This window comes from Podarcis liolepis (genome assembly GCF_965112155.1).
Source record: "Podarcis liolepis genome assembly, chromosome: 8".
NCBI lineage: Eukaryota > Metazoa > Chordata > Lepidosauria > Squamata > Lacertidae > Podarcis > Podarcis liolepis.
In genome coordinates, this window is record NC_139560.1 from 44,904,323 (window position 1) to 44,918,538 (window position 14,216).

At 42.9% G+C, this 14,216-nt stretch overlaps 1 protein-coding gene and 1 long non-coding RNA gene across 17 annotated transcripts in view; one reads left to right on the forward strand and one right to left on the reverse strand.

The window, feature by feature from the left end:
- The window catches only part of LOC310713520 (uncharacterized protein), a 145,593-nt gene that overhangs the window by 61,381 nt on the left and 69,996 nt on the right, over positions 1 to 14,216 (reverse strand). For 5 of the 16 annotated variants that reach the window (XR_014529296.1, XR_014529297.1, XR_014529298.1 and 2 more), the window contains exon 5: positions 12,559 to 12,743. The exons of 3 other annotated variants lie outside the window; for them this stretch is intronic. The gene's annotated coding sequence lies outside the window, so the exon portion shown is untranslated. 8 more of the 16 variants (XR_014529288.1, XR_014529289.1, XR_014529290.1 and 5 more) reach the window with 6 other exon arrangements.
- On the forward strand, positions 261 to 9,663 carry LOC310713534. The gene is made up of 3 exons (XR_014529316.1): positions 261 to 421; positions 1,369 to 1,528; positions 9,562 to 9,663. It is a non-coding gene; the product is annotated as an uncharacterized lncRNA (long non-coding RNA).

Sequence of the window (14,216 nt, forward strand, 5' to 3'; positions counted from 1 at the left end):
TTTTCTATTCCTGGAAATGGGGGGAGGGCATCAAAATACATCGTACATATTACAAGCACAAACTGGCTCACTTAATAGGTTGCAGTAAGTTTGGGGTTAGACTAAATGGGTTTGGGGGTCCTCTCCAAACCTGTGATTTTATATCTTCTGTAAAATGGGATTTCTGCAAAGAAAGGGGGACTGCTAAAAAACAACAACGGTCAAACCACTTTCTTTGTCAAGTAAATGACCCTTGCCAGGTGGGTTAAGTATTGGCTTTGTTATGTTAGCTTTGGCCCAAGTGTTGCCATAGAAACTAAACAGCTGAAGATGCTTCTAGAAGCCTAGCTGAAATGAGAAGACCTTTCTCAATTGATTTGGATGAAGGAGATGGCATCAAGGTGTGTGTCTGAAGGAGAACAGAAGGAACCTCAGTCTTGAGGTAAGATCTAGAATCATACAGAGGCCCGATTTGCTCTCTGTGAGAACCCAAAATTGTAGCTTTTGTGTACCCAAAGCCTAATGAGGGAACAAGATTTGTTGGAGTATTAACGCTAGGCTCCTCCCATCTTATGTTCAGTCTGTATGTGTAAACAAACAAACAAACCACAACCCAACAGTGACATTCCTTCAAAGGAAACCAAAATATGTACTGGGATCCCTGAGAAAACGTACTGTTCAGAGATTGGGGGCTTGTAACAATATGCTATTTACTGAAACTATTTGTATGCCACATGTATTTTCATATGCATTTTTATAATAAATGCCTACTATACCCATACCACATTTCACATTTCCTAAAGTAAGAACACATAACTCTTTTATACATATTATACCTATAATATTACCTTTGATGTGCATTTTTGCATGTAAATCTTGCATATAAATCTTGCAGGCTTGCTTTATTTAGTTGCTTATTTGTTTATTTAAAAAGCACCTGACAATGTATGAGCAGCTCAGACAGACGGGATTGCTCAATACAGGAGGCAGCCAGATGTGAGGAAAGCTTGATCCAGTCAGAAGTACTAAATTCTGTGTATAAATCTATTCAAAACACATTCCTCCTGCTTGCCTGCCCTGGACATTAATAGCTTCATTTGCTTCACCATGACTCAGAAAAGTGCAACTTTGCCTTTGGGGGGGGGGCAGCTTCTTCAACTCCTTATAGGCCACCAAAGAGGTAGGCAGGACCCTTCCTAGGGTCTCACGCCCCCAAACATTTTGGGAGGACAATTTGGGGCTCCCCTCCACCATCCCACCAACCCTGTCGCTCACCCCGTCACCCTCTCCCTGCCACCAATCCCCTTCTCGCCCGCCTGCTCACCACCGCAACCTGCTCACTCGCCCTCTCCCTTCTCCCTTACCTTGTCTGCTGTCTTCTGCCTTCAGCTCGGCAGCCTCAGAAGATGCCATGTGACCCAGAGCAGCCTGGGGAAGGTTGCCACAGCCTGCACAGCATCGAGAGACGCCGCAGCAGCCAGAGCATGGAAGCCAAAATGGGACATCCAGGATTGTGTCCTGAACCCCTGGCCTACCTGGTGACAAGTCAGTATGTCAAAGTCTGGGGGTCAATCCATGCAAGCAAGGCCCAAAGTCCAGGAAACACAGTCCAGGGTCAGTCCAAGTAAGCCAAGTCTAAAGGCTATAATCCAGAGTCAAACCCAAAGCACAGTCCAGGAGTATCCAAGCCAAAATCCATCTAAATTGGCTGTCGAGGAGACACAACGCCTCAGCTCTGCTTCCCTTGTGTGCTTTGCCTGCTGGGCTTGATGAGGCATATGACCCTCACCTGTTCCAGCTGAGGAATCACACTCTTTCTCTCAGAGCTAGCGAGCCCCACCTGGCCAGCTAAGAAGCTGGGCTGTGGGCCCTTGTTTGCCTCAGTCTCCTAGAGCACCCCTCCTTGCTGCTCCCTACTTCTAGAGCATGCCATGTTCATGGAGACAGGGGCCCCTCTGGCTTTAGGGTCCTGCTGTTCTGGGTCCTATGCAATGACCCCCATTCCCTCACCATCTTTTGTCACCCTATGAGTACTTCCCTCCCCAGCTTACCCCGATGTGTCCCAGTCCTGGTTATACCCCTCCATGGGATCCTCTTCCTCCTTCCCATCATCCTGCCACTTCGTGACAGATTGGGATCAGAAGATGGGGCAACTTCTGTCAATCTGGGAAGTCCCAGTTAAATCGGGAAATTTGGGAGTTATGGGGTGTCCCAGGTTTCCTCTGTGTGCAGTCCTGTATTTGAAGGGATGTTTGGTTCAAATACAGTTTAAAGGTAAGGAACCCTTTGCTGATGTGTGGAGTGTTAGAGGCATCTCCCTGCAAGTATAGTTCTTGACAGAGCTCTGCCCATTGCTACCGTCTGTGATTATCTCTCCAGACAAGGTTTACAGCGGTGCATTTTCTTGACTTATGGTCCAGAGGCTGTTTCCGTGTACATTTTGTGAGTTGAATGCTCTGACACAGTTTTAGCCTGTAGACAATGGCACATCAACTGGCAAACCACTGGGCATTGCTCCTCACCTTTCTCAGTGCAGCAAGTGTATTCTCACAGTGGTGCATATTTGACGGAATCAGCGAAGCATTCAAAAAGTTCAGTTATGGCTGTTTGGGCAGTGTAGATTCAAGGCCAAACTTTCTGCTTTGAGCTATGGGCCCTCGAGAAAGATCTTACTTGCCACCAGGGCATGATCTGTGTTACAGTTGACACTGTGGTAGCTCCATGTGACAAAAACACAGTTCAGGACCAGTCTCCTGCTGCCAGTGGCCTAATCCTGGATGTCTTCAGGACACTTGCTGCTTTGTCTTGGTAGAGAAGAATGCGTTTGTGATGCAGGGGCTGTGATACTGCCATCCATACATCTGAGGTAACCTGTAGTTTCTGGGGACTTTTGTTTTTCTCTAATGAATTGTTTCTAGTGACCAATAAGAAAACTAAGTAGGTCAAGTGGGCTCTTTCACAGCCATTTAATTGTGGTTTCAGTCGCCAGGGGAATAACATGTAAAATGTGTGCCATGCCCTTGTCTCCCTGAACACAACTTTGATTTTGAAAGCTTAAGGAGAAGATCCACATTGTAGTGTCACTGTTGGGTTTCACTCCAGTGTTTTTATTGCATCCCAATTTCCAGCTTATTCTGTGAGGTTCACAAAACAGATACACAACACCACGTGCTCATGTGATAACATTATTATTTAATAATAAAACACTAATGCTTACTGATGAAACCTATTTTTCACTTTTTGTCCTGTTTGGCCTGATTTATTAATAATTTGTGTTCTGTCATGGAAACAGGCTTTCTGTTACTTGCACTGTGCCCTGAAATTGTTTTAACAGCAGCTTATATTTTACTATTGGGTGACTTTTAGGAGCCATTGCAGTGCACAATGCCTTCTCCATATCTGAAGTTCAGAGATGTCAGAAGGACACCCAAATTATTCATAGAATAGGATGGATTTCCACTGCAGTATTTAAGAGATTTTTTTAAAAAACTGGCCTTCTTCACATAATAATCCTGGGCAGTTAAAATGACTAATATGCTGCTATTGTTAGTGGATGTCTTCTGGGTTACCAAGGCAGCCTGAGATTGGCATAAGGTGTGAACAGGACGGAGGCTGATAAAAGTTGTGGCAGCAACAGCAGCAGACAAAGTTACTCATTCTTTCTGCTTCTTTTAAAGATAAAATAGTCATTTGGTTCATAGCGTTTGAACTTGAGGAGAGGTGGGGATTTTTAAATATTGCTGCAAATGGGTCACACCTCTTCATTCATTAAATTAAAGGAAAGGGCTACCTCATAGAATCATAGAATTGTAGAGTTGGAAGGGACCCTGGGAGTCATTAAGTCCAGCCCTCTGCAATGCAGGAATCTTAAATAAAGCACCAATGACTGCTGGCTATCCAACCTCTGCTTATAAACCTCCAACGAAGGAGAGTCCACCACCTTCTGAGGGAATCTGTTCCTGCTTCATGCAAGTCATGCCAGAAGATGTGCAATGGGCTCACCCTGCCTACAAACTCAACACAGCCATCAACCTCAAATTGGACGCTGTTCCTCTGTTCCTTCTAGCATTTTATTGTTCAGAATTTAGCTTGTGCTGTTCCTAGTATTCAGATCTTTTTTTAAAAAAAAAAATCACTTTGCCATGATGTGACTGAAAGGTGACAGGAGGCGGCTAGGAGTCTGACAATCTGCACAGCATCCTCCCCTTATACCATAGAGGCTGCTTGTACCAGACAAAAACTAGTAGCGATTTCTCACAGTTGTCAAAGGCCAGCCATCGCATTTCATGTAACAGACAAAAGGTCTTCACACCACTGCAGTCTGTATAACAGGAGTATTCTGTCTCCCTATCTCTCTGCTACGAAATTATTTTAATGGACCCTGTCAAACTTTGTTTCCTAATAGCTATGTCTTAATTTATCTCAAGAGAAAGAACAGCATATAACCTCTCACAAATGACTAAGAATATTTGCCCTCAGGGCCAGCTCAAGACATTTTGCTCCCTGAGGCAAAGGACATTACCACTTTAAATGGCCATGGATTCCCTCAAAGAATCCTGGGAACTGTAGTTTTTTAACAGTGCTAAGAGTTATTAGCAGACTGCTATTCCCTTCACAGACGGACAATGCTAGGGTTGTTTAATAATCAATCTCTCGTCCCAGGGAACTCTAGGAACCATAGATCAGTGAAGAGAATAGGAGGGTCTCCTAACTACTCTCAGCACTGTTAATAAACTAACTTCCCAATATTCTTGGGGGGGAAGCCATGATTGTTTTAAGTGGCATGGGACTGCATTAAATGTCAAGTGCAGACGGGGTCTTTCTGTCTCTTGACTGCCAATATCTGCCTCGCTTCCACACTACACAGTGTATTGTTAAGCACCGTGCAGATGGAAGTATAAGACAATTTCAGCACCCCATTGTTCACACATTAGCAGATAAAAAGGAGTACGAACCACATGCTATTTTAGCTCATCTCATAAAATGTGATCAAGTTCTCTCTGAGCCCCCTTCAATATTCTTCTACAATTACAACTTGTGTAACATTTTCAATAAGAAACTGAGATTAGATTACAGTTCTGGAAAGTAGAGCATTGGCCCTTTTAAAAATGTCTGTTGTTAACAGCCTTGCCAAATTAATTATATGTCCCTAAAACTGAAATTATTTCTGTGCTGGGAAACAGTCATATCTCTCTGCCCCCTCTCTTCGTTTGGCAAGTGTAAAGACTTCTTTCAATCAAGCATTTCCAGTGCAGTGCAGTTAGGGATATAATTGAATAGGTTGTAAAATGTACAGTATGTAGCATTTGGAGGCCAGTCTGCTAGGGTTTTTCTTCAAGAAGCCTGGGTTACTGCACTGCATCTTAACTGTCAAGCTATTTTTTTCCTTGCTAGGTTTCATTTTGTGTTATTTCTTCACCTTTTGGAGACCCCTTACCTCTCCCCTCTTAAATCTACACTCACCACCGAGCAGACATAATCCAAGATTTTCAGTAAATCAACACTATATGCTCCCTACTGACTAAGAGAATTTGATACTGACAGATTATTACACCTAGAAGAAAAATACTGCCATAGTTTCTCTAACATTATTTGCCTGGAAGTGAGAGCAGGGAGAGAGACGTGTGTGATATCCATTATGAATGTAACAATGCCAGTATTCTGCTGTAATAGAATTATTTTTAATTTATATTTCATGACAGAGAACATAGGTTTCACCATGAATCTCTTTCCCCATCTTTAGCACATTTTGGCCACAAGGTCCTGGAGATATAATTAGCCTCCTTAATCACTGTGATTATTTAGACCACAACAATGCCATTGTTTTAGCTCATGAGATCTATCCAGCACAATAACATTTTGTATTTATATGAACGACAGATTATTCCACTTGATAATCTCAACATGCTTTGCAAGCATTTAATTAATGCAGCCTCTTAATGGCACTGTGAAGTAGGTAAATATTTCTTTCTGTATTTTACCAAGAAGAATGCTAGATGAAGCAGTAGGCTGAGATAGTGTATACATTCCCCTCCCTCAGAGCAGGAGGAATGGAGAATTTCATGGGAGATTATTTCAAGATCCTACACAATAGGATATTCTGATTCAAGTTTGTTGGAAAAATTCCTTGGAAATCAAGGTCCAGTTTGGGGCAAGTATTCTTTGGTGAGAGAACCCCAGCAGAGATTTAACATGGCAAAACCTGCAACAAAGAAAAGTGTGGAAATATAGACTGTAAAACCTTTAAAGTGCACCCTTTCCAGTGAACTCCATAATGTCCCCTTTATAAAGCTCCTTCCAAAGTTTCCTACTCCCCTTAGCATAGAAAAATGTTTGGAAAGTTATAAAATGGTTTATTTACAAACTCTCCAAAGGTCAGATTCATGTGGTTTTCCATACAGCAGTAAAAAAAAACCACAAACAAACGTTGAACAGGCAGTAAAATGTAGCTTGTTTACAAAATGGTAAAAGTTCCTAAACTATTGATATAAGAAAACACTGTTTTCAGTCTCCATTCTGGTCTGAAACAAAAGAGGCTGGTTAAAGCCATGCAGCTGGAGGGAACAATTCAGAGCTCCTCACACACCATATAGGCTGAGGGAACAAAGGCTTGGTCATCTATTTCCTCTCAAGGTGAGGGGAAGCGGCATAAGCTAACACTAAAGCAGGACAGCTTACTCTATGGCATCAACCCCTTCATACATTCATTAGACTCAAGCATGCTGGTTATATGAGGCTGGTTTAGCCCACAAAGTATTGGTATGGTGGGCATTTGGCTAGGGCTGCTTTCAGAAGTGTTGCTCCTAACATTACCCAATAGTTGTTCTTACTCAGTAAGCTACAATGAGAATTGCTGCTGACTTTCCCTACTATTAAGAGTGTTGTACTTTTCACTATGAGTATGTCCCAGTGGGTGTGGCATATTTGCTTTGGGGGCAGTCCTTCTGAATGTTTTAACTGGGACAAAAATGCTCACCTAGCTATGAAATAAAGGTCTACAACACCATAATGCTGTAATGACTAATGGGCACCTAATTTCAGTAGGAATTCTTTTGCCATTCTTTTGCCAACTGTTAAGGACCCATCTGTTAACCTTGACCGCTAGTACCGGTCCTGATGCCTTGGTATGGAAACATTTTACTGAATCTCTTTGTTATTGTTGTAAATGAAAAGTGGTGTGTAAATTTGCTAAATGAAGAAATATATTTCATATTTTTTTTCTTTAAAAACAAACAAACAAACAAACACTTCCTGGTCACTTTTAGCAACCAGATGGTTTTAGCAACATCATTGATGACAGTGACTGCAAAGGGTCTTTTAAAAATCTTTTTTAAAGCAACATTATGGTGGTTTGTTTTTTTATGCACTTTCTCCTATAACCCTTCAGAACAGCTCCAGCTGTTGGCAGTACATAAGCACTTCCCAGTTCCACTGGGGAATCTGTCTTACTGCAGAGACCAGTATGTAGACAGTAGCCTTGAGCAGGGATGGAAGGATAAATTATGTTGCATGAATCCTCCCTTCCTCTGTGAAGGGACTGCAGGGAAAGAGGAAGGCAAATTGGGCTCTGAGACTGCACTCTTGCATGTTTCTGAGCCCTAATTTCTTCCCCTCCCAACACAGCACACTTCTGCACACCAAAGGAAAGATTAGCAACGCCCTCCTCTTCCCCTCCAAAGTCACTGGATGGGGGAGGGCAAAATCCAGCTGTTTCTTCTCCTTTGCCCCTGGGAGAAGAGATTTCCCCCAAAGTTCACCTTCCCACCATCACCACCCCATTGGTTTTCACAGGGATCCCAGTCACTTGTATGTGTTAACAAAGCAATAAACTTTTAGAAAACTTATTTAGAGTAATAGGTACAGTCAGTGATCATTTCCATTTACAGGCCAAGGCCACCCATTGAATCCTCCTTAGCAAAGGAGGTATTTGAACTCAGGTTGACCATGCTATTTTCTGGGATTACATTGGTTAATACGCTGTGTTTAAATCCCAGGCATTTTTGTAAGATTAAGTCCTAATAATGACTCTTTAGATTTGCACAGTAGCATAGCACACGGCTGGGGCTATACAAATATGATAAAACAAAATAACTGTATCATTAACACCAATCAAAACATCATTTTGTGATAAATCCACATGCAAATTGCTCCCCCTTACTCCAGTTTGTTTACTTATTTTTTTGAAAGGAACATTCACTGAATGATTCGCCGTTAATGGAGAAGAGAAGATTAAGAAACAAAAACAGTAGCTTCAATCCATCATTAGGGAATTAATCAATTGGCAACCAGTGCAGGCAGCTATTTAGATCTGTGGCCTGAACAGCTTAATTGGGAGAAGCATGTTAAAAGGTCTAGAATGATGTTCAAAGGAACATAAATAGTACATTTTGGACTTCTCATCTGGCTTTGATTTAACAGCTTCTATACCAGGCACTTTAGGAAGAGAGCAAGAAAGAGAGAACACATTCTAGGCCTAATCAGAATATTCTTTCTTGACCTCATAACAAAGGGTCATTTGCATTTTAAAAAAGTAAACAAAAATAGCTTAAAAAGGGTTTGACTCCTCAGCATTTGAACATTTTTGCCAGCTATCTCTGAAGAGCACATTAATAATGATAAAAACACCCAGAAATATCAATCGAAAAAAGAAACTCACAACAAAAGCAGACAGACTCCACTCCCCACATCTCAAAATATTGAAAATCTCCAGGGGCAGCACTCCCTGGGTTTGATTTATTTTTGGGTGGGGATAAGGACTACGGACAATCCAGGCAGAGGCATCACTACCTCAGTTCAGGACTCCAGAGAGATGCACTTAGCACTAACAAGGTGCCTTCAACCAGTCTCTCTCTCTCAACTTACCCCTTGTTTTGTCTATGTTCTAAAACTACCGTACCTTTGGTGCTCAGACAAGGAGGAAGGGTGTTAGGCAGATAGAGAGACACTGTTGGACTCAAGTGCCTAGCAACCCCAGCTAGCATGGCCAGTGGTGATGAGAGAGTTCTAATACAACACAACATCTGGAGGGCTACAAGTTGAGGACAGCTGCTTTACTCTCTCTCACTCTCTCACACATGCACAGACACACAACACAAACCTTTATCAGCTTTCCTTCTCTTAGATGGGCAAGGGAGTATGTGTGACCTTTCTGAAGCTTTGATGATGTGTGTGTCCCCCTGCAACTTCTACACATTCTATACAGATGTCTGAGTATTTCCGAACCATTAGCAATCTCCATTATCGAGCAATCTCCTTAGCAAAGTCACAATAAGGTTTTTACTCAGTTAATGGATAGGTTACACTTGAATCTCCTGCCAACCTAGCAGTTCGAAAGCACGTCAAAGTGCAAGTAGATAAATAGGTACCGCTCCGGCAGTAAACGGCGTTTCCGTGCGCTGCTCTGGTTCGCCAGAAGCGGCTTAGTCATGCTGGCCACATGACCCGGAAGCTGTACGCCAGATTCCTCGGCCAATAAAGCGAGATGAGCGCCGCAACCCTAGAGTCGGTCATGACTGGTCCTACTGGTCAGGGGTCCCTTTACCTTTACCTTTATACTTGAATAGTTTTCCCTTCCTGTTCCAGGTGTGATTTCCAAGCCATCCGAAAGAAGCAAGACACTGTTGGACACTGAATGCCTAACAGGGCTCAGCCTATGAAATGTGTGTGTCCTTCTACCTATCTAAGGAACAAATTATACATGATATTAAATGTATCTTTGCATTTAATGTGCACTATTAAAAAAGCATAATTATCAGGACTACCGCAGACAAGGAGGAGCAGCTCAATTTTCCCTGCTGCAGTAGTAACAAAAATTGCTCCTTTGAAGCTGCTCTTTGCAGTTTGAAGAAATCCCCCCTTGTCACCAATGTGCGACAAGCCAGTTCCCTTCCCAACACTCCATTCTGTTCTTCCAACATCCTGTCACACTTTGGTGTGACCAACGAAGAGAAACCCAAAGGCTATGAAGACAGAAGCTGTTTTGATAATTATTAATACCTGTGGCCACCAGGTACAGGAATAAGTTATGCCTCCCCACTGTGTGCCCAAGTGCACACCTACTTCATACATCCCCATAACTCACTAAAATTGTTTCTGTCACTAGCAATGTATAGGCCCATCTTAGGCTGGTCAGTTAGTTACAGCTGTTCATGGCTAGCCGGCTCCACTCACCTCTCACCTGGACTACTGCAATGTGCTGTACATGGGACTGCCCTTGAAGATGGTTCAGAGACTGCAGTTAGTGCAGAATGCATCTGCTAAATTGGTAAGCGAGGAAGCCTGATGGGACCGTGTGACACCAGTCCTGAAAGCCTTGCATTGACTGCCAGTGTGCTACCATGCCCGATGTGTTACTACAAGCATGCAAAGCCCTAAACAGCTTTGAGCCCAAGTACCAAAAAAAGACTGCATTTCTGTATAACACCATATTGGGCCCTAATATTGGCAAGGATGGCTCTGCTAATGGTGCCACCGCAGGGTGCTATCTCATTGGCACCGACAGGGCCTTCTCAGTTGCAGTTTACAATTTGCTGAATGCCCTCTCTGGTGAGGTGCATCTGTTTTCCTCTTTATTAACTTTCAGGAGCATTCAAAACATTCCTGTTTACCAAGGCATTTGATGGCTGAATGTTTCTGTTCCTTGCAACCTTGAAATGATTAGCTGTGAGAACATGTGATTGTTTTTTAAATGGTTCTAAACTGATGTTGTTGTTGTTGTTGTTGTTGTTTTTATAGCATTGTTCTGGTGTCTTTTGCTGCCCTGGGTTCCTTGGTGAGGAAGTGCTGGATTTAAAATTAATAACTAAACAGATAAAGCAAAATAAATAAATTAAATAAATAAACAAATCTATCTTTTGGGGGTTATTTTTATACTTTGGAAATATGGCCCAGATCAAGAAGTGTATGGTACAACTTCACACGTGTCTGCCATTAGGGCAATCTGGTATCTATCTATGAGACACATCTTCTCGGCGCAATCGCAAACACACTCTTCATTAGTAACAGAAAATGATGCATGTGGTTACCTACCGCAGTGTGAACATGCTGCTGCCAGAAGACTTTCACATGGAATTGCTTAGCTGAAGGCCCCTAAATGTTTTAACATCTCCAGGAGACAGCACCCTGACAATGTAAGTAAACCCAACAAACCTTATGAATGTATTGTACATGACGTTTATTTTGGAGCAAACATGTTGCCCTGCATTCCAACCCCCTGGAGGCACGGTGCCATCCTCTTTATTCGTCAAGAGTATGCCCAAATCCCAGAGTTGGCTGATCTGCAGGAGGCCCACACGTTCCCTGTCTCTGAAAAGAAAATCCAGAAGGCAGCCTTCAGAGTTTATCCAAACACAATGGTTGTTGGACGGACTAGACATTTTGAGACGCTTCATAAAAGTGGTGTTTGATGGGTATTTGGCTCTTCTGTGGTGGTGAAGCAAAAGTCTATCTTGATATTTAGGAACAATAGCTGGGCCAATTCCATCTCATTTTTTAATGCAGAAAAAATAAATCATAAGAATTCAATTGATGCAAGGCCATATTGTGGGCTATATCCAGAAACAGATTTCTGTTTTAAGTCACTCCCATGAGTGCGGAATAACAACAGATATGTAGGGGTGAAGCCAAGTCTCAAATCTGATTTCCTAATCAAATGGAAGTGTTTTCTTTTATGTTTGACCTACTTGCCTTAGAAGCTGTTGGCAATTTCTCCATAGTCTTATTATGCATTTCTAACACCCCTAATTATTTGTAAGGTGAACCGCACGGCACAAATAGTTTAGAACCGCTTTCTTGCCCCTGAACCGTAGCATCACTTGCGTGGTGTATTTGGATCATCAGAATTGAGAACCAAAGTAGGAAGCTCTTGGGGCGCAGTGTGCATCCAAGCTCTTCCCACTTCACTATTCACGTTGCTGATCCTAGCTTCATCTTCTAAAACAACACACAACTGATTGGTTAGAACAGCAGAACTGGAAAGGACCAACATATACAGCCCAAACCTATATTGTACACCTCAGCAGACGACAGAGCAACTCAGATCCCAGTGTGCTGTAGCAGGAAGGAGAGGATCCCTGCATAACAGCAAAAGCACTTATCTCAAGATTATTGGAGTAAGGGAACCCACATCCAGAAGAAGCAAAATTACTGCACAATCACTAATCAGAATAACCTGGTAAAAAATTCCTTTGCAACTCCAAACAAGGCAACCTCTGAGAGTTGTGTGGGGCTTAATGCATTTTTGTGCTTGGTTATTAATCCTGTTTTTATTTATGCTTTCTCCACCCATTTGTTACCTGCCCCAAGTGTTTAGCATATGCTGGACTATAAATTTAAATAAATAATACATTGGTAGGCTTCTCCCCCACCCCTTTGGCCATTAGAGCATTTCAAGAAACATTCTTCTTTCTTGCTGGTTTTTCAACTTAATACTCCAATCACAGAAGTCTCGGTCTAAGCAGAAAAGCTCTGGAAGGAGACAATAGGAAAATGGAGAGCATGGCAGAGGCACTAATGGGAACATAGCGGCGTTTTCTTCACCTCTTTCACTGCTCCCGCCCGCCCCCCTTGCCCATTTTTAACCACATATGTACTCTCAATTTCCCAGGCTAACTACAAAGCAGTTCTGAAATGTACAAGACAAATAACAATGTCAGTCAAGAACAGCAACTGAAGCTAAGTGGCAACTTACTGTGCACAAAGGTAGAGCAATAAAGTAAGCACGTGACAGAGATCCTTTGAGGGCTGGTGGCGCTGTATTTTTCCGCCTTTAAGAGAAACAGCAGTATTCTGTCACTAACATCGGCAGGGCCGGGTGAAATACACAAGTTTGACTGCAGAGAAATTCTTGGCATTTTCATCCGGCCCTCTTTTTTTTCTTTTTTGCGGGGGGGGGGGGGAACCCTCAGCCCTGCAAAGGGGACAGTTCTGAACAAAAGCCGGCAGCAGCCACCTCTTCATGTCGAGCTGCCCTAAAACAGCATGTGTGGGGCTCTTGTAAGAGCGTGTGCTTGCAGCTGGAGGGATTGTAATAAGGTTGGCAATTTCTCTCCCTCCACCACCGATGGAATCACTACTATCACCTCCATCAGTTCCCCCTCCCCAACACCACACTATCCACCCAAAATCCCCCAGAAAGCTTCTCTTGACCTTGTCAGTTCTTTTCACAGCCCTCCTTTTCAAATATACAGCCAGACTAGTTAAATGTATTTATATACTGTTACATTTGTGCCTGCTATTTCACAGGCCTGACTCCTGCGCTTTTTCGCCGCAGTGTAACATGCAGATATTAGCAGATGATTGTACGTATTTCCTTGCTATGAAAAGCTTCATTTCTGCAGATCAAGCTCTTGTTGGCAACCCTATTTGTACCCTACCACTCCTCCTGTAAGCGTCAGGTGGCATACCTGGGTCTGTCTCTTTATATTATTAGTATTATTTTATTTTCTTCACAACGGCCCTGCTAGGTAGTTATGCTGAAAGACCGTGGCTTGATTTGAGCTGAGATCTTCCCAGCCCAGCTGTCTGTACACCACACCAGCTGCCATCAATTAAAAATATAGATATATCTCCCCTGCTTTAGATGCAGGGACTCTAATGTGCACAATGAAACTTTTTCATGCATGGAATCATATGCTAAAGGAAGAAAAAACTCCTGCCTGGCCTTTCTCGGGATATGTTTTTACTGAGTGAGAGGCAATATACCAACACACTATCATCCCTAACAACTAATGCAATACAGGAGTCTATGTGCCCTATGGAGTTTGCTCCTATGGCAACAAGCTCTTTGCTTCTCCAAGAACGATTCCTCCCACCTCCCAAACTCTCCCAGGAGCTGGACAAATTAAGGACTTACATGCAGCAGCTGAAGCAGCTGACATTCTAGGTGAAGGAGATGGAGGAAGTGACTACCGAAAGGGTGAAAGTGTAGGGCAGTATGATGCACGAAGCGTTGCACTAGCACTGCGAGTGACCCACCTAGCCCCATAGTTCACTGGCCTTCAGCCAGTCACAACCTCTTAGCCTGACCTACCTCGCAGGGTTGTGGGGCAGATGATATGGGAGGGTGACCACTTATGCCAGTCTCAGTTCCTTGGAGGAAGGCGGTTAAAGCAACAATAACTGAATGGAGTGAATAATATGGAAGCCACAAAGAAAGGTGAATATCACGGTCACTTCACACAATAACAAACAGCAAACTCTGGTATCCTTTTAGTGTGCAACGGGGAGTTTCCTCCAAT